Source organism: Salvelinus alpinus, chromosome 14 (assembly GCF_045679555.1).
Source record: "Salvelinus alpinus chromosome 14, SLU_Salpinus.1, whole genome shotgun sequence".
Taxonomy (NCBI): domain Eukaryota; kingdom Metazoa; phylum Chordata; class Actinopteri; order Salmoniformes; family Salmonidae; genus Salvelinus; species Salvelinus alpinus.
This window is the reverse complement of record NC_092099.1, coordinates 1,697,702-1,724,006: the sequence shown is the minus strand read 5'-3', so window position 1 is coordinate 1,724,006 and position 26,305 is coordinate 1,697,702. Positions and strand designations below refer to the sequence as shown.

The 26,305-nt window shown below is 41.8% G+C and overlaps 1 long non-coding RNA gene across 1 annotated transcript; it reads right to left on the bottom strand.

Moving 5' to 3' along the window:
- Positions 1-2,529: 2,529 nt before the first annotated feature.
- Positions 2,530-23,564, bottom strand: LOC139538298 (uncharacterized). Its single transcript, XR_011667700.1, has 3 exons — positions 22,829-23,564; positions 9,432-9,491; positions 2,530-3,636 (listed from the first exon to the last, which is right to left on the bottom strand). It is a non-coding gene; the product is annotated as an uncharacterized lncRNA (long non-coding RNA).
- Between the last annotated feature and the right edge of the window lie 2,741 nt (positions 23,565-26,305).

Here is a 26,305-nt window from a genome sequence, read left to right as displayed (position 1 = left end):
TCATTTTGCCTGTCATAGTTGAAGTGTACCTATGATGAAGATTACAGGCCTCTCTCATCTTTTTAAGTGGGAGAACTTGCACAATTGGTGGCTGACTAAATACTTTTTTGCCCCACTGTATATATTTATGCCTATTGTATTCGGATGGGAAAGCGCCAGGTTTCTAAGTGACTGCAGGAAGCCTGTTTAGAAACATTGTTGATAAAAAAAAGAATGCTTATTGTTTTTCGTTGATAATTTTGTAATTAATTGTCCTCTGTTGGACCTAAATGTAAAATCGTGGTAATTCTGTCTGTGGCGCTGAATTCACTATTGATGTTTGCCTGTTTGTTTGTTTGTTTACCTTTACAATTCTTTACCTGGCAAGTCACCATACGGGTCATATCAACGGCGAAGGTAGTCTAATCTTATTATCATGTTTGGAAGGCAATGTCCATGGCTCGGACATGAAATGCAATTTTCGAAATGCAAATGCTATATGTAGCCAAATCTATTTCCATGTTGAAGCCAACTAGCCTACTTCTTTTGTATTTACATTTTTTTATACATCTTTGTTATAGCTAGGCCTGTTATACGGTTACTGTAGCCCTATAATATTTAATAAACTATGGATAGGACGAACATCCATGACTTCATTGCGAATTGGACATCAAACACCATAAACACACAACTTGAAGCAACCACATAAAAAGCCCTTGTCACACCTACAATTTATGAATTGATAGAAAGCCTGCCGCTTTACACTAACCCCAGGGGTTGCGCCTATAATTCCTGCCATCAAAATAGCTCAAATATTTCTGCGAATGCACTAAGATTCACGTTTGCATTTGGTTTGTAAAAATAGAGCTCTTGGGCTATCAAAATTATATTACACTTATATGAAACGAAAGATTTCAAGCACATCATTCTGTCTGTTAAATCACAAGATTGTAAACAGCAGGCATGGCAAACTGAAAATCATCTATTCAACAATGGCATGCATATCAACCATAGAAGAACCAAAGGGGTCAATAATACCTCACACATACAATTTGATGTTAACAGTGCTCTGAATGGCAGTTGATATAAGTCCATGTGAAATCCAAACAAAGCTAACGAAGCAAGGCTATGCTCAAACTTTGGAAATGTTTGGAATGCAGTAACTGCTTGCTTGCACAATTTGCCCACTTTATTTATTTTCATTCCCTGACTGGTGTTGGTCAAAATTGAAAGCAAAATTGTAATGGGGGAGTTGAAGGAAATTGTGAGAGTTGAAGGAAATTGTAAATATAGGTCAGAAAGTAATTTGATGCTAAAAGGGGCAATCTGTGATTCAAACAATAATAAACTGGACCCCCCAGCCACTGATTTTGGTAAACAGATGAGGGATGGGGCTGGAGAAATGTAACTACTCTCAAACTGGATGCAAGGACAGACCATCCATAAGATCATAGTTATAGTTTTAACTATGTTTTGAGGCTTAAGTGTTTGTGTTCAATTACATTGTTTACAAACAATGGAGTAATATAAGCTTATTTTGGGGTTCTGATGGGGTACGACAGTTGAAGTAGTCTCATGAGTCATTTAAAAGTTGTATTCTTCAAGAATTAATAGGTATATACACTGAGTATATGAAACATTAATAACTGACCAGGTGAATCCAGGTGAATGCTATGATCCCTTATTTATGTCACTGTTAAATCCACTTCAATCAGTGTAGATGAAGGGGAGGGGACAGGTTAAAGAAGGATATTTAAACCTTGAGACAATTGAGACATGGATTGTGTATGTGTGCCATTCAAGCGCCCCCCTTGGGTTGTGCAGTGGCGGAGATCTTTGTGGGCTATACTCGGCCTTCTCTCAGGATGGTAAGTTGGTGGTTGAAGATATCCTTCTAGTGGTGTGGGGGCTGTGCTTTGGCAAAGTGGGTGCGGTTATATCCTGCCTGTTTGGCCCTGTCCGGGAGTATAATCGGATGGGGCCACAGTGTCTCCTGACCCCTCCTGTCTCAGCCTCCAGTATTTATGCTGCAGTAGTTCATGTGTCGGGGGGCTCGTGTCAGTCTGTTATATCTGGAGTATTTCTCCAGTGTCCTGTGTGAATTTAAGTATGCTCTCTCTAATTCTCTCTTTAGCTCTTTCTCTCTCTCAGGGGACCTGAGCCCTAGGACCATGCCTCAGGACTACCTGGCATGATGACTCCTTGCTGTCCCCAGTCCACCTGGCCGTGCTGCTGCTCCAGTTTCAACTGTTCTGCCTGCGGCTATGGAACCCTGACCTGTTCACCGGACGTGCTACCTGTCCCAGACCTGCTGTTTTCAACTCTCTAGAGACAGCAGGAGCAGTAGAGATACTCTCAATGATCGGCTATGAAAAGCCAACTGACATTTACTCCTGAGGTGCTAACCTGCTGCACCCTCGACAACCACTGTGATTATTATTATTTGACCATGCTGGTCATTTATGAACATTTGAACATCTTGGCCATGTTCTGTTATAATCTCCACCCGGCACAGCCAGAAGAGTACTGGCCACCCCTCATAGCCTGGTTCCTCTACGTTTCTTCCTAGGTTTTGGCCTTTCTAGGGAGTTTTTCCTAGCCATCGTGCTTCTACACCTGCATTGCTTGCTGTTTGGGGTTTTAGGCTGGGTTTCTGTACAGTACTTTGAGATATCAGCTGATGTAAGAAGGGCTATATAAATAAATTTGATTTGAATGGGCAAGACAGAAACTGTAAGTGCCTTTGAACGGGGTATGGTAGTAGGTGCAAGGTGCACCGGTTTGTGTCAAGAACTGCAACGCTGCTGGGTTTTTCAAGCTCAACAGTTTCCCGTGTGTATCAAGAATGATCCACCACCCAAAGGAAATCTAGCCAACTTGACACAACAGTGGGAAGCATTCAAGCCAACATAGGCTAGCATTCCTGTGGAACGCTTTCGGCACTTTGTAGAGTATTTGTCTGAAGAAATTGAGGCTGCTCTGAGGTGTTCCTAATGTTTGGAATACTCAGTGCACAGTATATCATTCATATAAAAGTCCCAAAGTATATTAATTGCAGATTGCCTCTTTAAGGAATGTTTACTAATCATATCAGTAGTGAAATCTGTTGTAACAGCTACTCAATTAAATCCCTGAGTGATCCTCCTCAGTATATCACCTGCACCTCCATTCATGTGGTGACAGCAAATGCATACACACACCACAGTGACTTTATTCTTTCTTAAGTGGGAGCTTTCCCAAGGGCAACAATCTACTTCTTAAAGCATTATTATGTGTTGCACAGTGTAATAGTAAGTCATCTGAAATACTTGTATTAACTTGTGTTGTGTTGCGGGTGTTTGAGATGGGTGCGCTTGAATAATTTCTGCTTTCCTAAGTGTGTTACCCAGGCTTCTTGGTAATGTTTACCTAAAGGAGTATGGTTTGAGTATCCTTACATTATAGATACTGAACCTGCTGTCATAGTAACCGCTTGCTAAAGACACACTTTCCTTGGACTCCCCTACTGGCCCAGTTAGATTAGCATATGTGCTCTTATCAGAGACTTGACCCCTTGGTGCTTGATCTGGGTGGCTGCTTGCTCCACCCTGTTTGCTTGCCTGGAGGGCTTGGAGATGTCTTGAAGTCCTTTGCCCCAGCTGTCCATCATTCTGTCCCCTGTGGCAAGATAAAACATGAAACACAAATAGTTGTATTTGTTAGCCAATTTTTCAGTTATTCTACCTGAAATACTTTAATAATTCAGAACAAGGGTGTACCTCAGTTGGTATAGTTACCTGTAATTGTGAGCAACAGGTAGGACAAATATGCCTAAACCCTAGAATTATAAAGAGCAATGTTCCTTTTCAAATCCATAGCAACCATGGAAAAAGTCAATTTTCTTTCTATACAGATAATGCTGTGAATCCAACTGATGGCTTAAATTATATTCAGCTATCTGGTGCAGAGAATGTGAAGGTTAAGAAGTCTATGAGCTCTATTTTTGTCTGGCGCTAAGGAGAGGTGCAAGTGTCAAATGCACATTAATTTGCAATTTTGTCATGTAAAGACTGTCGCACTGTCATTTTCCAGCCCTAACACCAGGTTCAGCAATTTACCTGTCTAATATCAGCTCACTTGCGCTGAAGTGGGAGGGGGGGCAATATTTGAGGTGTGTTCTTAAAAACACTGACAATTTAATGCTGCGCTAATGGGAAGTTTTAAGACCCACAAAAAGCAAGTCCTACAGGTACTGTAACACAGTTGATAATGGCATGGATTTTGAGAGTGGAAAGGCAGCCTATCCAGCCATGATACACATTGCCCATGGAAGAGAGATGTGCATTTTGTCCTGGTGAATCTCGTATTTAGAAAACATGAAAACTTTTGGTTCCCCCCCAATTTTGTTTAATTTGATTAAAAACCAAGCATAGCGTACCCTCCGCTTAATCAAGGATGGTTTAGCAGCATCACATAGGTGCATATTTTTATCCTTGCCATTAGCCAAGTAGCCTATGAATTAAAAAGTTGTAGACCTTTCCTGCAGTCAAATTACCAAATCACCTTCTAGTGGCCTCATTGGTGGAATGTTAATATGTTTCATAATTTCATCATTAATACACTTTAATACACCGAAAATCAGGTGTTTCTATGTCAAACGTTTTTGTTTTATTTCAGTATTCTGTGATGTAAATAAAGTGTAATATTGTGATGCAAACTCAAAATTTAATACATTTTAACTGTATAAGCCCATGGCCATGTGTGAGGTATATATTTTGGATTCAAAGTAGATTTGTTTAAGACTACCAAGAAACATTCTGTGTGACCTTGATTGTAGTAAAATGGAAAAAATGGTACTACAGTTTTTTTGACCTCATTCTTTTTCATTATTCTCAATCCACATACAGTGCCTCTGGAAAGTTTTCAGACTCCTTGACTTTTTCCACATTTTGTTATGTTACAGCCTTATTCTAAAATGTATTACATTGTTTTTTCCCCCTCATTAATCTACACACAATACCCCATAATGACAAAGCAAAAACTGTTTTTTAGAACTGTTGGCTTATTTATATAATTACATACGTTTTCAGACCCTCAATACTTTGCTGAAGCACCTTTGACAGCGATTACAGCCTCGAGTCTTCTTGGGTATGACGCTACAAGCTTGGCACACCTGTATTTGGGGAGTTTTCCCATTCTTCTCTGCAGATCCTCTCAAGCTCTGTTAGGTTGGATGGGGAGCGTTGCTGCACAGCTACAGTGGGGAGAACAAGTATTTGATACACTGCCGATTTTGCAGGTTTTCCTACTTACAAAGCATGTAGAGGTCTGTAATTTTTATCATAGGTACACTTCAACTGTGAGAGACGGAATCTAAAACAAAAATCCAGAGAATCACATTGTATGATTTTTAAGTAATTAATTAGCATTTTATTGCATGACATAAGTATTTGATACATCAGAAAAGCAGAACTTAATATTTGGTACAGAAACCTTTGTTTGCAATTACAGAGATCATACGTTTCCTGTAGTTCTTGACCAGGTTTGCACACACTGCAGCAGGGATTTTGGCCCACTCCTCCATACAGACCTTCTCCAGATCCTTCAGGTTTCAGGGCTGTTGCTGGGCAATACGGACTTTCAGCTCCCTCCAAAGATTTTCTATTGGGTTCAGGTCTGGAGACTGGCTAGGCCACTCCAGGACCTTGAGATGCTTCTTACGGAGCCACTCCTTAGTTGCCCTGGCTGTGTGTTTCGGGTCGTTGTCATGCTGGAAGACCCAGCCACGACCCATCGTCAATGCTCTTACTGAGGGAAGGAGGTTGTTGGCCAAGATCTCGCGATACATGGCCCCATCCATCCTCCCCTCAATACGGTGCAGTCGTCCTGTCCCCTTTGCAGAAAAGCATCCCCAAAGAATGATGTTTCCACCTCCATGCTTCACGGTTGGGGTGGTGTTCTTGAGGTTGTACTCATCCTTCTAATTCCTCCAAACACGGCGAGTGGAGTTTAGATCAAAAAGCTCTATTTTTGTCTCATCAGACCACATGACCTTCTCCCATTCCTACTCTGGATCATCCAGATGGTCATTGGCAAACTTCAGACGGGCCTGGACATGCGCTGGCTTGAGCAGGGGGACCTTGCGTGCGCTGCAGGATTTTAATCCATGACGGCGTAGTGTGTTACTAATGGTTTTCTTTGAGACTGTGGTCCCAGCTCTCTTCAGGTCATTGACCAGGTCCTGCCGTGTAGTTCTGGGCTGATCCCTCACCTTCCTCATGATCATTGATGCCCCACGAGGTGAGATCTTGCATGGAGCCCCAGACCGACAGTGATTGACCGTCATCTTGAACTTCTTCCATTTTCTAATAATTGCGCCAACAGTTGTTGCCTTCTCACCAAGCTGCTTGCCTATTCTCCTGTAGCCCATCCCAGCCTTGTGCAGGTCTACAATTTTATCCCTGATGTCCTTACACAGCTCTCTGGTCTTGGCCATTGTGGAGAGGTTGGAGTCTGTTTGATTGAGTGTGTGGACAGGTGTCTTTTATACAGGTAACGAGTTCAAACAGGTGCAGGTAATACAGGTAATGAGTGGAGAACAGGAGGGCTTCTTAAAGAAAAACTAACAGGTCTGTGAGAGCCGGAATTCTTACTGGTTGGTAGGTGATCAAATACTTATGTCATGCAATAAAATGCAAATTAATTACTTAAAAATCATACAATGTGATTTTCTGGATTTTTGTTTTAGATTCCGTCTCTCACAGTTGAAGTATACCTATGATAAAAATTACAGACCTCTACATGCTTTGTAAGTAGGACAACCTGCAAACTCGGCAGTGTATCAAATACTTGTTCTCCCCACTGTATTTTCAGGTCTCTCCAGAGATGTTTGATCGGGTTCAAGTCCAGGTTCTGGCTGGGCCACTCAAGGACATTCAGAGACTTGTCCTATTGGAAGGTTAACCTTCGCACCAGTCTGAGGTCCTGAGCGCTCTGCAGCAGGTTTTCATCAAGGAACTCTCTGTACTTTGCTCCGTTCATCTTTGACTTAGATCCTGAATAGTCTCGCAGTCCCTAGTGCTGAAAAACATCCCCACAGGGAAGGTGTCGGGTTTCCTCCATATGTGACGCTTGGCATTCGCAGCAGCAGGTAGCCTAGTGGTTAGAGTGTTGGACTAGAAACAGAAAGGATGCTAGATCAAATCCCTGAGCTGACAAGGTAAAAATCTGTTGTTCTGCCCCTGATCAAGGCAGTTAACGCACTGTTCCTAGGCTGTCATTGAAAATAAGAGTTTGTTCTTAGCTGACATGCCTAGGTAAATAAAACATTCAGGCCTAATAGTACAATATTGGTTTCATCAGGCCAGAGAATCCTGTTTCTCATGGTGTGAGAGTCTTTAGGTGCCTTTTGGCAAACTCCAAATAGGCTGGCATGTGCCTTTTACTGAGGAGTGGCTTCCGTCTGGCCACTCTACATAAAGGCCTGATTGGTGGAGTGCTGCAGAGATGGTTGTCCTTCTGGAAGGTTCTCCCATCTCCACCGAGGAACTCTAGAGCTCTGTCAGAGTTACCATCAGGTTCTTGGTCACCTCCTTTACCAAGGCCCTTCTCCCACGATGGCTCAGTTTGGCCGGGCGGCCAGCTCTAGGAAGAGTCTTGGTGGTTCCAAACTTCTTCCATTTAAGAATAATGGAGGCCACTGTGTTCTTGGGTACCTTCAATGCTCCAGAAATTTTTTTGTACCCTTCCCTAGATTTGTACCTCGACACAATCCTGTCTCGGGGCTCTATGGACAATTCCTTGGACTCGTGGCTTGGTTTTTGCTCTGACATGCAGTGTCAACTGTGGGATCTTATATAGATAGGTGTGTGCCTTTGCAAATCATGTCCAATCAATTGTAGAAATGTCTTAAGGATGATCAATGGAAAGAGGATGACCCTGAGCTCAATTTCGAGTCTCATAGCAAAGTGTCTGAATACTTATGTAAATAAGGTATTTCTGTTTTTTATTTTTTATACATTTGCAAACATTTCTCACTTTGTCATTATGGGGTATTGTGTGTAGATTGATGAGGCATTTTGTTTATTAAATACATTTTAGAATAAGGTTGTAACGTAACAAAATGTGGAAAAAGTCAAGGGGTCTGAATACTTTCCAAAGGCACTGTTACCTGCATACTTTATGTTGCCTGTTCGAGTAGGCTTTTCATCTCCATTTTCAAAGAGCGCCACTTGTCCGATTACCCAAGACGCATGCTCCTCCAAACTATTCAATCCTCCTACAATTCCATATCAACCAGAGATAGTTTTTTTATCTGTCTAGCAACATAGGCAACAATACAATTGACTGGAGCCTAGTATTTTGTATAGATGTGTGAATGTGATGAATAACAACATGTAAGCCTATGTGTGCACACAGTGCCATGGAAGGAGATAAGCGAATTATGATATGATGCTTCTGACCCGATTCTATTTAGAAATATTGCTGTTGGTTTAAAAAGCAGATTGATTGTTTTTCGTTTAATTTGATTAAAAAACATACTTATTAGAAAGATTCACCATCTATGGGTTTATGTTGTGAACGTACATGGCTCGAATGCAATGCAATTCCATCTGCTATTTCTGGAGAATTGCAAATATGATCTGTAAGATGGTTCGTGGTGTTTATAAAACATTACGTTTGTGGGCAGTATAACGTTGAGTGGACATTCCCCCTTTCACTTTATGTTGGATTTGTATCCATTCGTGTGAAAAGTTTAGATGCGCATAAAACCCTCCAAGTTGCTTTTTCTGTAATATAACTATATTTAGACATAGCCTATTTAAAACAAGTTGTTTCATTTTTATTAGAATTTGATTAATATTATACACTCTTTTCAGGCCTTATCAATAGCCTTGTGAATTTAATTTTGCTTATTGACTATGTTTGGTATGTCCATGTCCAGACTGCAATTTACAGTAGACCTAGACCCTATATCAGTGTGAATGCTCTAGCCAATGTTTAACAACGTATTTCTAGATTGTTCTTATTGCATTGCTTAAATGTGGATTTCAAAAGTTCTCAACATATTTAGCAAATATGGGGCAGGATATTTAACATTCAAATTGGAAATGATGACGATACAATACATACAAGACCGTAAATACACAACTTGAAGCAACCACATAGCCATGGAGCACGCTCTGAATGACAAAGTGAGGATCCAATCCACGACACACCCACAACTTGTTTATTTATCAAAACTCAGACCTTTTGCACCACCACCTTCTACTGTGCACATAATTCAAGTTCTGAAAACAGCAAAAATATCTCTGACACACCCCGAACCTATAACGCTACCACCAGCGCTAATATTTACCATTGCGTTAGGTTTGTTAAAATAGAGCCCTACAACTACCATGTCGCTTGGAGTGAATACTACACAGGTGTTCTCAAAATATACCTTGCCACACATTAAACCTGGTTCTGAATACCTCTGCTTCCTTCTTTGGTCTCAATGGGGTCTCCACCTTCGTATTCTGTGGTCTCTGAGTCTGAAAGAGCGACAAGGAAAAGGTATTAGACTCAAGTGGATTGACAACATATGGTGTTGAATGACATTCCTTTTTAAAACCATGGGGTGAATCCTAACCTACACTCAAGTCAAATTGTCACTATGACATCAATGTATAACTAAATGAAAATCTTACAAAAGTGGAAATTAGGATTGATCCCTTTTTATAACCCAGCACTAACACACCTGATTTAACTAAACACCAAACTCTTGATTAGTTGAAATAGGTCTGTCATCGCTGAGTCCGAGCCAAATTGTGAGAGGTCCCCCGGGAATGGATTGTGAAACATTGCATTAGGAAAGGCCAACATTACATAGAGAAGAGGACAAAGCTACCAGTAATATAAACAAATCAGGTGCCAAAAGGAAGCTATATTCACAATTCAATGTTTGCAAATAGAGGATTTTCCGCACTGCACTTTCAGAGGTGCGTTTGATGTGTCCCAAAAGCATGAAGCTGACAATTGATTTTGAATTCCGGACTTTAAGTAAGCAGTGGTGAACCAAGATGGTACCAAGGACATTTACCATTACTGTGCTGCAGTGAGGAGAAATTGTGTTTCCATAGTGGCGGCAATGACAAGCAGTTGTTACTTAAGGAAGCCCTTTGTTAATTAGCTTCGGAAAGTGCCTTCGGAAAGTGTTCACACCCGTTGACATTTTTCACATTAGTTGTATTACAAAATAAAACACTAATATGTCTTGATTAGATAATTATTCAACCCCCTGAGTCGATACATGTTAGAATCACCTTTGGCTGCGATTACAGCTGTGAATCTTTCTGGGTAAGTCTCTAAGAGCTTTGCAAAACTGGATGGTACAATTCTTGCCCATTACTCCTTAAAATTTATACAAGCTCTGTCAAATTGGTTGCTGGTCATTGCTAGACAGCCATTTTCAAGCCGATTTAAGTCAAAACTGTAACTAGGCCACTCAGGAACTTTCGATGTTGTCTTGGTAAGTAACTCCAGTGTATATTTGGCCTTTCATTTTTGGTTATCGTCCTGCTGATAGGTCAATTTGTCTCCCAGTGTCTGTTGGAAAGCAGACTGAACCAAGTTTTCCTCTAGGACTTTGCCTGTACTTACCTCTATTCCGTTCCTTTTTATCCTAAAACACTCCCTAGTCCTTGCCGATGACAAGCATACCAATAACATAATGCAGCCACTACCATTCTTGAAAATGTGTTGTGTTGGATTTGCCCCAAACATAATGCTTTTTATTCAGAACAAAAAGTGCATTTCTTTGCCACATGTTTAGCAGTATTACTTTAGCACCTTATTGCAAACATGATGCATGTTTGAGTATTTTTATTCTGTGCAGGCTTCTTTCTTTTCACTCTGTCATTTAGATTATTATTGTGGAGTAACTACAATGTTGTTGATCCATCCTATTTTTTCTCCTATCACAGCCATTTAACTCACTAACTGGTTTAAAATCCCCATTGGCCTCATGGTGAAATCCCTGAGCTGTTTCCTTCCTCTCTGTCAACTGAGTTAGGAAGGACGCCTGGGACTTTGTAGTAACTGGGTGTATTGATACACCATCCAAAGTGTAATTAATAACTTGACCATGCTCAAAGAGATATTCAAAGTCTGTTCATTTACATTTTACTATAAGTGAATTCTTTGTCATTGAATCTGTCCTTTAAATTCATGCAATTTGTTATCCGACTTGTTAAGCAAAGTTTTACTACTGAAGTTATTTAGGCGTGCCATAACAAAGGGGTTGAATACTTATTGACTCGAGACATTTCAGCTTTTCATTTTAAATTAATTTGTAATTAATTTCCTAAAAACATAATTCCACTTTGACATAATTGGGTATTTTCTGTAGATCAGTGACACAAAATCTAAATATAATCAGTTTTAAATTCAAGCTGTAACACAACAAAATGTGAAAAAAGTAAAGGGGTGTGAATACTTTTTGAAGATACTAAGCACCATCCGTCACAAATGGCAGATACTCAAGACAGACCTCTATCATGATATGTTTCAGCTAATTGGTGGTTCAGTAACCATTGTTATTAGTGTCTTGCATAATTTACCATGACATTTGATGCTATCAACAGTCAACCTATTGCAATAGGAGAGGTCAAGTGGGAAAGCTGTTTCAAACTAGCAGGGAGTGACATTACACTTTAATTCTTACCTTACACAGTAAGGTGTGTGGGGAAAACATTCAAATATTTATTTTGGAGCAATTTACTATTGTAAATTGGTTGAGTCAGTTTGATCATCATGAGTGAATCATTCCACTAGGCACACCACATCATTTCAACATGGATAATTGGGTAATATTTGGTTGAGACGTTGATCAATGAGATTACAACCTATATTCACCCACTCAAAAAGACAGCCACGGGTTAGTTGAATTTCCAATTTGTTATCACTATGCTTTCAACCATGTAATAGCACAACCAAATTCCAATGAAAAAGATGTCTGATATTTGGTTTAGTTAGCACGCAAATGTCTATAACTGTGCTTTTAACAATTTAAAAGCACAGTAAACTTCCAATGGGAATACAATGCCAAATATTTTGTTTATTTATACAACAGATTAATGTGTTATCACTGTGCTTCATCTGGTAGCAGAACCAAACGACCTGGATTGCAGTTGAGATTACATAAAAAGTGCATGGTGCAAGTGATCAATGCCTCTCGAGGTTCTGCAGCAATTCTGAAGGTCTCTACTCACCTGTAAAGACCTCTACATGCTATCTTGAACGTACATACGTTATATGATTACATAAGAAGAAATATACAGTTACAGTAACCTCAATGCGGCCATGGATGTGTTACATTTTAAGGTTGAATGTTACATTCGTTTCTAAGATAGCCTTAACTTCAAGCTATTTGCATGCTGATTACAAAACCAATATTGAATTGTGCTTGGTTGACAAGGCAACCAAATATCAACATTTGAAGATGTATCTTTTGCTTGGATAGTTCTATCTGTGCCAATGACTTCAATTCCAGTTTGTCTACAAATTAATAATTGATATGTTGGATTCACATCTCCATCTCAATCATTAATCTAAGTAAAAAAATTGAACTAAATCAATCAAATCAATGGAGACGATGATTACTTTTTTCAAATCCAAAGTACACTACATGACCAAAACTACATGACCCCTTTGCTGCTATATCAGACTCCACTCTTCTGGGAAGGCTTTCCACTAGATGTTGGTACATTGCTGCGGGGACTTGCTTCCATTCAACCACAAGAGCATTAATGAGGTCGGACACTGATATTGGGCGATTAGGCTTGGCTCGCAGTCGGCGTTCCAATTCATCCCAAAGGTGTTCGATGGGGTTGAGGTCAGGACTCTGTGCAGGCCAGTCAAGTTCTTCCACATGGATCTTGACAAACCATTTCTGCATGGACCTCACTTTGTGCACGGCGGCATTGTCATGCTGAAACAGGAAAGAGCCTTCCCTAAACTGTTGCCACAAAGTTGTAAACACAGAGTCGTCTAGAATGTCATTGTATTCTCTAGCGTTAAGATTTCCCTTCACTCAAACTAAGGGGCCTAGCCCGAACCATGAAAAACAGCCCCAGACCAGTATTCCTCCTCCACCAAACCTTACAGTTGGCACTATGCATTGGGCAGGTAGCGTTCTCCTGGAATCCGCCAAACCCCGATTTGTCCGTCGGACTGCCAGATGGTGAAGCGTGATTCATCACTCCAGAGAACGCGTTTCCACTGCTCCAGAGTCCAATGGCGGCGAGCTTTACAAAACTCCAACCGCATTTGGCATTGTGCATGCTGATCTTAGGCTTGTGTACGGCGGTCCTGTTTCAGCACTCGACGGTCCTGTTCTGTGAGCTTGTGTGGCCTACCACTTTGCGGCTGAGCCCTTGCTGCTCATAGATGTTTACACTTCACAATAATAGCACTTATAGTAGACCATGGCAGCCCCTAGCAGATCAGTAATCGGATGAACTGACTTGTTTCGAAGGTGGCATGCTATGACGGTGCCATGCTGAAAGTCACTGAGGTATTCAGTAAGTCCATTCCACTGCCAATATTTTCCTATGGAGATTGCATGGCTGTGTGCTCGATTTTATACACATGTCAGCAATGGGTGTGGCTGAAATAGCCCAATCCACAAATTTGAAGGAGTGTCCACATACTTTTGTATATAGTTTATTTTCTACATAGGTCCATGACACAATACATTGACAAATTACAATGAAACAACGTTGATTCAACCAGTTTGTGCCCAGTGGGATACTTCTCCTTGTCTTTGCAAACCAAACACAAAATAGCAAGACAGACATTTTGTCAAGTTTGAGCTAAGCATCACAGAGCAGTAACTACTCACTGAACACAAACCTCAGCTAAACTGTACTCACCAGCATCAGTGTTCACACCACATGAACATCTTCGCAGCATCACCGAGTTGTTCAGACTGCCAAACACTCTCAACATACAGCTCCACCACACAATGTCATGGGTAGAGCTCAGAATAGATAAGACTCCACTGAGTCATCAGTAACCCAGCAGCTCTCGTGAGATGTTCTCCACCTCAACATGGTTGAGGACTAGATGCTTAGAGCTCACTGCTTCAAACAGAATGATCATCTGATGTTCATCTAAATGGCTAGACTTACCTTGAGTATGAGCTTGAATTAGATAACATCAACAGAATTATACTATACTACAGTTATATGAATATGTATTCCATTTTATTTATATGTGCAATTTATCCAATTCAGTTAAATCACATGAAATAGTAGCGTTAATGGTGATTGTGATCATGGAATGTTATTTAACAAAAACAGAGAAGATTTCCGTTGACACTTTTATGATTACAATATTTTACCAAAATAATTGGAAAACTAAATGAGCAAACATATCAGATCAAAAAATAAATATATTGTAAATAGGCATGCCACTAGCTGTCAGACTTGACATCGGTAATGTGTTCTAGTAACCTGTTATTCCTAACTCCAAACAAACCATGAGAGAAGGATCCAAATTGTGGCTATGAGAGGCCAGTTTTCTGAAAGGAAATTTTTCAACTGAGCCATTTACTTTATGTTCGTATTCTTGTCTTGTATTTTTTCTTATTGTTGTTGCATTGCCAAGAAGGAACCTGCAAGTAAGCTTTTAGTTGGACTGTGTATACCGTTGTGTATCCCGTACATACAACTAATAAAACTTGCAAAACTGTTACATTTTCCAAAATGGCAGTGGGACCTGCCAAATAAGGCCCACATACTTGACTGGTCCTTTTAGTCCTCATACACAGCTACAAAACAGCCTGCTCTGAACATGAAGTTGAGGATGCACAACATCTACTACATGGCGCTGGAGAAGAAGACAGAAGTTTTACGAACCCCCAGGCGATTGTGTTTTTTTGTTTGTTTATTTGCGTTGCTTATAACTTCTTTTTTAACTTCTTTTGTACATAATGTTGCCGCTACCGTCTCTTATGACCGAAAATAACTTCTAAACATCAGGACCGCGATTACTCTCCACGGACTAGCAGAATCCTTTTTTTCCTTTCAAGACTCTGATGAGTCCGAAGCGAAGGATATACTGCTTCCTCGGGAACAGGCCCCGATCCCCGTGATCTGAGTGAAGGGTAGGCGGGGAAAGAGGGGCCAAAGGGCGGGCTGCCTTCTGAGAATTCGTAGGCGATCGAATAAACCCCCACTTCCCTCCATTCTGCTAGCAAACGTGCAATCCTAGGAGAATAAAATCGCAGAGTTGCACGGAAGATTAAACTACCAATGGGACATTAAAACCTGTAACATCTTATGCTTCACGGAGTCATGGCTGAACAGCAGCATCTGGCAAGATAAGGGCGGCGGACTATGTATTTTTGTAAATAACAGCTGGTGCATGATATCTAAGGAAGTTTCGAGCTATTGCTCACCTGAGGTAGAGTATCTCATGATAAGCTGTAGACCACAATGCCTACCAAGAGAGTTGTCATCTGTATTCTTCGTAGCTGTTTACATACCACTACTGTCAGACAATGGAAATAAGACAGCATTGAAGGAGCTGTATTCCACCATAAGCAAAGAAGAAAACTCTCACCCAGAGGCGGCGCTGCTAGTAGCCGGGGACTTTAATGCAATGAATCTTACATCCGTTTTACCAAATTTCTATCAGCATGTTAAATGTGCAACCAGAGGAAAAAAAACTCTAAACCACCTATACTCCACACACAGAGACACATACAGTGGGGAGAACAAGTATTTGATACACTGCCGATTTTGCAGGTTTTCCTACTTACAAAGCATGTAGAGGTCTGTCATTTTTATCATAGGTACACTTCAACTGTGAGAGACGGAATCTAAAACAAAAATCCAGAAAATCACATTGTATGATTTTTAAGTAATTAATTTGCATTTTATTGCATGACATAATTATTTGATCACCTACCAACCAGTAAGAATTCCGGCTCTCACAGACCTGTTAGTTTTTCTTTAAGAAGCCCTCCTGTTCTCCACTCATTACCTGTATTAACTGCACCTGTTTGAACTCGTTACCTGTATAAAAGACACCTGTCCACACACTCAATCAAACAGACTCCAACCTCTCCACAATGGCCAAGACCAGAGAGCTGTGTAAGGACATCAGGGATAAATTGTAGACCTGTACAAGGCTGGGATGGGCTACAGGACAATAGCCAAGCAGCTTGGTGAGAAGGCAACAACTGTTGGCACAATTATTAGAAAATGGAAGAAGTTCAAGATGACGGTCAATCACCCTCGGTCTGGGGCTCCATGCAAGATCTCACCTCGTGGGGCATCAATGATCATGAGGAATGTGAGGGATCAGCCCAGAACTACACGGCAGGACCTGGTCAATGACCTGAAGAGAGCTGGGACCACAGTCTCAAAGAAAACCATTAGTAACACACTACGCCGTCATGGATTAAAATCCTGCAGCGCACGCAAGGTCCCCCTGCTCAAGCCAGCGCATGTCCAGGCCCATCTGAAGTTTGCCAATGACCATCTGGATGATCCAGAGGAGGAATGGGAGAAGGTCATGTGGTCTGATGAGACAAAAATAGAGCTTTTTGCTCTAAACTCCACTCGCCGTGTTTGGAGGAATAGAAGGATGAGTACAACCCCAAGAACACCATCCCAACCGTGAAGCATGGAGGTGGAAACATCATTCTTTGGGGATGCTTTTCTGCAAAGGGGACAGGACGACTGCACCGTATTGAAGGGAGGATGGATGGGGCCATGTATCGCGAGATCTTGACCAACAACCTCCTTCCCTCAGTAAGAGCATTGAAGATGGGTCGTGGCTGGGTCTTCCAGCATGACAACGACCCGAAACACACAGCCAGGGCAACAAAGGAGTGGCTCCGTAAGAAGCATCTCAAGGTCCTGGAGTGGCCTAGCCAGTCTCCAGACCTGAACCCAATAGAAAATCTTTGGAGGGAGCCGAAAGTCCGTATTGCCCAGCGACAGCCCCGAAACCTGAAGGATCTGGAGAAGGTCTGTATGGAGGAGTGGGCCAAAATCCCTGCTGCAGTGTGTGCAAACCTGGTCAAGAACTACAGGAAACGTATGATCTCTGTAATTGCAAACTAAGGTTTCTGTACCAAATATTCAGTTCTGCTTTTCTGATGTATCAAATACTTATGTCATGCAATAAAATGCAAATTAATCAATTAAAAATCATACAATGTGATTTTCTGGATTTTTGTTTTAGATTCCTTCTCTCACAGTTGAAGTGTACCTGTGATAAAAATTACAGACCTCTACATGCTTTGTAAGTAGGAAAACCTGCAAAATTGTCAGTGTATCAAATACTTGTTCTCCCCACTGTACAAAGCTCTCCCTTGCCCTCCATTTGGCAAATCTGACCATAATTCTATCCTCCTGATTCCTGCTTCCAAACAAAAATTAAAGCAGGAAGCACCAGTGACTCGATCAATAAAAAGTGGTCAGATGAAGCAGATGCTAAGCTACAGGACTGTTTTGCTAGCACAGACTGGAATATGTTCCGGAATTCCTCCGATAGCATTGAGGAGTACACCACATCAGTCATTGGCTTCATCAATAAGTGCATCGATGACGTCGTCCCCACAGTGAACGTACGTACATACCCCAACCAGAGGCCATGGATTACAGAGAGCATCCGCACTGAGCTAAAGGCTAGAGCTGCTGCTTTCAAGGAGCGAGACTCTAACCCGGAAGCTTACAAGAAATCCCTCAGACAAAACATCAAACAGGCAAAGTGTCAATACAGGAGTAAGATCAAATCATACTACACCGGCTCTGATGCTCGTCGGATGTGACAGGGCTTGCGAACCATTACAGACTACTAAGGGAAGCACAGCCGAGAGCTGCCCAGTGACACGAGCCTACCAGACGAGCTAAACTACTTCCATGCTCGTTTCGAGGCAAATAACACTGAAACATGCATGAGAACACCAGCTGTTCTGGAAGACTGTGTGATCACGCTCTCTGCAGCCGATGTGAGCAAGACCTTTAAACAGGTTAACATTCACAAGGCCGCAGGGCCGGACGGATAACCAGGATGTGTACTCCGTGCATACGCTGACCAACTGGCAAGTGTCTTGACTGACATTTTCAACCTCTCCCTGTCCGGGTCTGTAATCCCAACATGTTTTAAGCAGACCACCATAGTGTCTGTGCCGAAGACTCACGTCTGTAGCCATGAAGTGCTTTTAAAGGCTGGTCATGGCTCACATCAACATCATTACCCCAGAAAACCTAGACCCACTTCAATTTGCATACCACCCCAACAGATCCACAGATGATGCAATCTCTATTTCTCTCCACACTACTCTTTCCCACCTGGACAAAAGGAACACCTATGTGAGAATGCTATTCATTGACTACAGCTCAGCGTTCAATACCATAGTGCCCTCAAAGCTCATCAATAAACTAAGGACCATGAGACTAAACACCTCCCTCTGCAACTGGATCCTGGACTTCCTGACGGGCCACCCCAGGTGGTAAGGGCAGGTAACAATACATTAACCACGCTGATCCTTAACACAGGGGTCCCTCAGGGGTGCGTGCTCAGTCCCCTCCTGTAATCCTTGTTCACTCATGACTGCACGGCCAGGCACGACTCCAACACCATCATTAAATTTGCTGTCAATGTCAGTCAAGAATGCTGTTCATCGACTACAGCTCTGTATTGAACACCATAGTACCCTCCAGTCTCGTCATTAAGCTCGAGACCCTGGGTCTCGACCCCGCCCTGTGCAACTGGGTCCTGGACTTTCTGACGGGACGCCCCCCAGGTGGTGAGGGTAGGAAACAACATCTCCACCCCGCTGATCCTCAACACTGGGGCCCCACAAGGGTGCGTTCTCAGCCTCTCCTGTATTCCCTGTTCACCCATGACTGCGTGGCCATGCACGCCTCCAACTCAATCATCAAGTTTTCAGACGACACTACAGTGGTAGGCTTTATTACCAACAACGATGAGACGGCCTACAGGGAGAAGGTGAGGGCCCTCAGAGTGTGGTGTCAGGAAAATAACCTCACACTCAACGTCAACAAAACAAAGGAGATGATCGTCGACTTCAGGAAACAACAGAGGGAGCACCACCCTATCCACATCAACGGGACAGTCGTGGAGAAGGTGGAACATTTTAAGTTCCTCGGCATGCACATCACGTACAAACTGAAATGGTCCACCGAAACAGACAGCATGGTGAAGAAGGCACAACAGCGCCTCTTCAACCTTAGGAGGCTGAAGAAATTTGACTTGTCACCAAAAACACTCACCAACTTATACAGATGCACAATCGAGAGCATCATGGCGGGCTGTATCACCGCCTGATACGGAAACTGCTCCGCCCACAACTGTAAGGGTCTCCAGAGGGTAGTGAAGTCTGCACAACCCATCACCGGGGGCAAACTACCTGCCCTCCAAGACACCTACACCACCCGATGTCACAAGAAGATCCAAAAAGATCATCAAGGACAACAACCACCCGAGCCACTGCCTGTTCACCCCACTATCATCCAGAAGGCGAGGTCAGTACAGGTGCATCAAAGCTGGGACAGAGAGACTGAAAAACAGCTTCTATCTCAAGGCCATCAGACTGTTAAACAGCCATCACTGACATTCAGTGGCTGCTGCCAACATACTGACTCAAATCTGTAGCCACTTTAATAATAAAAAATGTATGTAATAAATGTATCACTAGACACTTTAAACAATGCCACTTTATATAATGTTTACATACCCTACATTACTCATCTCATATGTATATACTGTACTCTATACTTTTACTGCATCTTGCCTATGCCATTCGGCCATCGCTCATCCATATATTTATATGTACATATTCTTATTCATTCCTTTACACTTGTGTGTAAAAGGTAGTTGTTGTGGAATTGTTAGATTACTTGTTATATATTACTGCATGGTCAGAACTAGAAGCACAAGCATTTCTCTACACTGCATGAACCTCTCTGGGATATGTGGGACGCTAGTGTCCCGCATGGCCAACATCCAGTGAAAATGCAGAGCGCCAAATTCAAATAAATTACTATAAAGATTTTACTTTCATGAAATCATACATGCAATACACCAAATTAAAGCTACACGTGTTGTGAATCCAGCCAACGTGTCAGATTACAAAAAGGCTTTACGACGAAAGCACACCAAACGATTATGTTAGGTCAGTACATAGCCACAGAAAAACACAGTCATTTTTCCAGCCAAAGACAGGACTCACAAAAAGCATGAATAGAGATAAAATGAATCACTAACCTTTGATGATCTTCATCAGATGACACTCATAGGACTTCATGTTACACAATACATGTATGTTTTGTTCGATAAAGTTCATATTTATATCCAAAAATCTCAGTTTACATTGGCGCGTTACGTTCAGTAATGTTTTGCTTCCAAAACATCCGGTGATTTTGCAGAGCCACATCAATTTACAGAAATACTCATTATAAATGTTGATGAAAATACAAGTGTTATGCATGGAACTTTAGATCCACTTCTCCTTAATGCAACCGCTGTGTCAGATTTCAAAAAAGCTTTACGGAAAAAGCAAACCATGCAATAATCTGAGTACGGCGCTCAGAGCCCAAACAAGACAAAAAGATATCCGCCATATTGTGCAGTCAACAGAAGTCACATAATAAACATTCACTTACCTTTGATGATCTTCATCAGAATGCACTCCCAGGAATCCCAGTTCCACAATAAATGTTTGTTTTGTTCGATAATGTCCATCATTTATGTCGAAATAACTCAGTTTTGTTCGCGCGTTCAGTACACAAAACTCACGACGCACGGGCAGGTCCAGGCAAAAGTTCAGATGAAAAGTCATATTATAGTACGTAGAAACATGTCAAACGAAGTATACAATCAATCTTTAGGATGTTTTTAACATAAATCTTCAATAATGTTCCAACCGGAGAATTCCGTTGTCTTCAAAAAAACAAGATGGAACTGAGCTTGCTCTCACGTGAACGCGCGCATGGTCAGCGCATGTTCAGCTCATGGCAGACCTTACTCAATCCCCTCTCATCCGGCCCCACTTCACAGTAGAAGCATCAAACAAGGTTCTAAAGACTGTTGACATCTAGTGGAAGCCGTAGGAAGTGCAACATGACCAATAACCCACTGTATCTTCAATAGGGGCTGGGTTGAAAATCAACCAACCTCAGATTTCCCACTTCCTGGTTGGATTTTTTCTCTGGTTTTTGCCTGCCATATGAGTTCTGTTATACTCACAGACATCATTCAAACAGTTTTAGAAACTTCAGAGTGTTTTCTATCCAAATCTACTAATAATATGCATATTCTAGCTTTTAGGACAAAGTAGCAGGCAGTTTACTCTGGCTACCTTTTTATCCAAGCTACTCAATACTGCCCTCCTGTCCCAACGAAGTTAATTAACATCTGTTAACCATGTGAATGTGACCAATAAAATTTGATTTGATGACACAACAGTGGTAGGCCTGATCACCGACAACGATGAGACAGCCTATACGGAGGAGGTCAGAGACCTGGCCATGTGGTGCTAGAACAACAACCTCTCCCTCAACGTGATCAAGACAAAGGAGATGATTGTGGACTCCTGTAAAAAGAGGACCGAGCACGCCCCCATTCTCATCGAAGGGGCTGCAGTGGAGCAGGTTGAGAGCTTCAAGTTCCTTGGTGTCCACATCACCAACAAACTAACATGGTCCAAGCACTCTAAGACAGTCGTGAAGAGGGCACGACAAAACCTATTCCCCCTCAGGAGACTGAAAAGATTTGGCATGGGTCCTCAGATCCTCAAAAGGTTCTACAGCTGCACCATCGAGAGCATCCTGACTGGTTGCATCACTGGCTAGTATGGCAACTGCTTGGCCTCCGACTGTAAGGCACTACAGAGGGTAGTGTGAATGGCCCAGTACATCACTGGGGCCAAGCTTCCAGCCATCCAGGACCTCTATACCAGGCGGTGTCGGAGGAAGGCCCTAAAAATGGTCAAAGACTCCAGCCACCCTAGTCATAGACTGTTCTCTCTGCTATCGCATGCCAAGTGGTATATGAGTGCCAAGTCTAGGACCAAACAGCTTCTAACCCAAAGCCATAAGACTCCGGAACATCTAGTGAAATTGCTACCCAGACTATTTGCATTGCCCCCCCCCTTTCTCCCCCTCTTCACACCACTGCTAATCTCTGTTGTCATCTATGCATAGTCACTTTAATTACTCTACCTACATGTACATACTATCTCAACTAACTGTTGCCCCCGCACATTGACTCTGTAACAGTATCCCCCATGTATATAGTCTCGCTATTGTTATTTTACTGCTGCTCTTTAATTACTTGTTACTTTTATCTCTTATTTTTCTCTGTATTTTTTTAATACTGCATTGTTTGTTAGGGGCACGTAAGTAAGCATTTCACTGTAAGATCTACACCTGTTGTATTCGGCGCATGTGACTATAACAATCCCTGCAAGTCGATCAATCTGACAACCTCTCATCATCTCCATGGCATCGAAGCAGGGCATCTCATTGCCTACTGCCTATATTGGTATGGGGGCAATGCTCATTTGCCACTAACAGATTTGGCGGCGTTGTTCTCAAGACACATTTCGATAAATCATTGCATATCAAGCCATCATGTAGAAGCATTAATCAGTATGTCGATCAAGTCCCACACATTATAAAGCATGCTGCAATGTGACAGGAACCTGCATTAGAATATGCTAATGGAGGGGTATATAAAACACTTATTGGACTATAACTGATAAAGCTTAGAGAGAAATCATGACGTCAGATTCTTTCAGGACACGTGAAGATACAAACAAACAAACAGAGAGAAAGTTGGATCTCACCTGGAGGCATTTCTTTGTCCTGGTTTTCTTCATGGCTGCCATGGGTCTTTCTTTGACAATTCTTCTGGTTGGGTCTCAGTTATATATTTCTCATCACACTCACGATAATGCCCAGGTCATTCTTGTAGAAAACATAACATCTAACTACGCTTGACTAGGAAATCGTGCTCCAACAATCGAGAATTGAACTTAATGAACGGAGACTGTCATTCAACAATTGGATTTTCCAATGTGCTGTGCGGAAAAAAAACGGACATCAAGGCACTTGGATTTATTACATAATCAATACGGCGAGTGTTCGAGTGTAAGCAAGCTCACATCCCTTCACTCCCTGATCCTCGTGAAGGTCGACGTGGCTCAGTAAAGCAATGCCACAGCATCTGTAAACCACAGATGCTATGTCGACAGGCAAAAGAGCACAACATATGATCAGCTTTTGAGAAAGAATAAGCTGCCTCTTACAACAGTAGCCAGTGACAGGAGTGCAATCCCTACGCCGTGTCTCCCACCACAAGGAGAATGAGGAACGCGAGGCAGAGAGGCAGCAGTGGGAGTGAATCAGCGTCTCCTGAAAATAGGACTTAGAAGAAGCAAGCGTAGGTTGACATTTCTTTCCCTGTGTTTTCTTTCTTTTTTTCCTCCCCGAGTCTCTGTCTAGAGATAAAAGTCCTTGGCTGGCTTAATGAGGCAGTGTTGTGTAAGGGCTCTCCTCACTCCTCTGCATCCTTGATGAACTATTGAATAGGACATCAAACGAGCCGACGGCTGGATTTTGAATATGTAAGCTACTGTTCCTCTCCAGCCTGGTTTGCACCTAGTACAGTAAATCAGCTATTTGAGCAGATAAAATCATTTAAACATTGTAACACTTATTTTCAACACAGATAATTTTCCTTGTTTCAAATCATTAGATATTCCCATTGATTTAAGTAAACACTCAAAGACACGCACACACACACACATGTTTTACGCACACTTGCACGCATGCACACACAAGGCTGAAATACATCAAATATTGTATCAAACGCCAAACACCCTTATGAAAAATGTTGTCAGGCAGGGATTTTAGGAGAGATGATAACATAACAGGCTAGAACTGCATACACAGCTCACCCCATTTTCTTGCTTAAGCCCTCAATCTCCTCTCCTAGCCTAGTGGTTAGCGAGTTTTGCCAGTAACCAAAAGGTTGACGATTCGAAGGCCTGAGCCGACAAGGTGTCAATGTGATCTTGAGCAAGGCTCTTAACCCTAATTTGCTCCAGGGGCACCGTTCTACTATTGATGACCCTGTAAAACAACACATTTTACTGCACCTATCTGGTGTACGTGACAATACATTATTGTTTTTTGTATCAATACATTGAGCCTGCTAAGCTCACAGAGAACCACTCACTTAAAACTGTGCAAATGCTGTGCACAGCACACAAATGCTCTAAAGACATTGAGGGTATGGTCCTACTACGGAGAGGAAACTATCAAGGAAGAGGTTGTTCAACCTGACACAAACAAGTGTCAGGTTGAACAAACATGCATCACAATGGAAAATATGTTATATACAAACGGACAATAAGTGGGCAAAGGGGTAACACCTAGAATGGATAGTCCATCTGTAGATGCTCAGCAAACTATGTCATTTAGCAGAAGCGTTAATCTGAGTCAGGTTTTTTGTTTGTGTGGCCACAGCTGTTATCAAACCCATTATTCTGATGTTCCAAGCGTCATAGTTCACCAACTGAGCCACAGAGGACCACTATCAAAAGACTATCAGTATCACGATGCAAGTCAACAGATATGCTGTTGGCATATAATTGATAATCCATCTGTAGATGTCCAACAAACAGACTATCTAAATAAAGTGTTATTTTATTATTTAACCTTTATTTACAATTGAAGTCAGAAGTTTACATACACCTTAGCCAAATACATTTAAATTCAGTTTCACAATTCCTGACATTTAATCCTAGTAAGAATTCCCTGTCTTAGGTCAGTTAGAATCACCACTTTATTTTAAGAATGTGAAATGTCAGAATAAGAGTAGAGAGAATGATTTATTTCAGCTTTTATTTCTTTCATCACATTCCCAGTGGGTCAGAAGTTTACATACACTCAATTAGTATTTGGTAGCATTGCCTTTAAATTGTTTAACTTGGGTCAAGCTTGGGTCAAGCTTCCCACAATAAGTTGGGTGAATTTTGGCCCATTCTTCCTGACAGAGATGGTGTAACTGAGTCAGGTTTGTAGGCTTCCTTGCTCGCACACACTTTTTCAGTTCTGCCTACAAATTTTCTATGGGACTGAGGTCAGAGCTTTATGATGGCCACTCCAATACCTTGACTTTGTTGTCCTTAAGCCATTTTTCCACAACTTTGGAAGTATGCTTGGGGTCATTGTTCATTTGGAGGACCCATTTGCGTCCAAGCTTTAACTTCCTGACTGATGTCTTGAGATGTTGCTTCAATATATCCACATCATTTTAATTCCTCATGATGCCATCTATTTTGTGAAGTGCACCAGTCCCTCCTGCAGCAAAGCACCCCCACAACATGATGCTGCCACCACCAAATTTCATGGTTGGGATGGTGTTCTTCAGGCTTGCAAGCCACCCCGTTTTTCCTCCAAACATAACAATGGTCATTATGAATAAACAGTTCTATTTTTGTTTCATCAGACCAGAGGACATTTCTCCAAAAGTACGATATTTGTCCCCATGTGCAGTTGCAAACCGTAGTCTGGCTATTTATGGCGGTTTTGGAGCAGTGGCTTCTTCCTTGCTGAGCGGCCTTTCAGGTTATGTCAATATAGGACTCGTTTTAATGTGGATATAGATACTTTTGTACCTGTTTCCTCCAGCATCTTCACAAGGTCCTTTACTGTTGTTCTGGGATTGATTTGCACTTTTCGCACCAAAGTACGTTCATCTCTAGGAGACAGAACGCGTCTCCTTCCTGAGCGTTATGATGGCTACGTGGTCCCATGGTGTTTATACTTGCGTACTATTGTTTGTACAGATGAACGTGGTACCTTCAGGCGTTTGGAAATTGCTCCCAAGGATGAACCAGACTTGTGGAGGGCTACACGTTTTTTTTCTGAGGTCTTGGCTAATTTCTTTGGATTTTCCCATGATGTCAAGCAAAGAGGCACTGAGTTTGAAGGTAGGCCTTGATAGAAATCCACAGGTACACCTCCAATTGACTGAAATTATGTCAATTAGCCTATCAGAAGCTTCTAAAGCCATGATATCATTTTCAGTAATTTTCCAAGCTGTTTAAAGGCACAGTCATCTTAGTGTATGTAAACTTCTGACCCACTGGAATTGTGATACAGTGAATTATAAGTGAAATAATCTGTCTGTAAATAATTGTTGGAAAAATTACTTGTGTCATGCACAAAGTAGATGTCCAAACCGACTTGCCAAATCTATAGTATGTTAACAAGAAATTTGTGGAGTGGTTGAAAAACGAGTTTTAATGACTCCA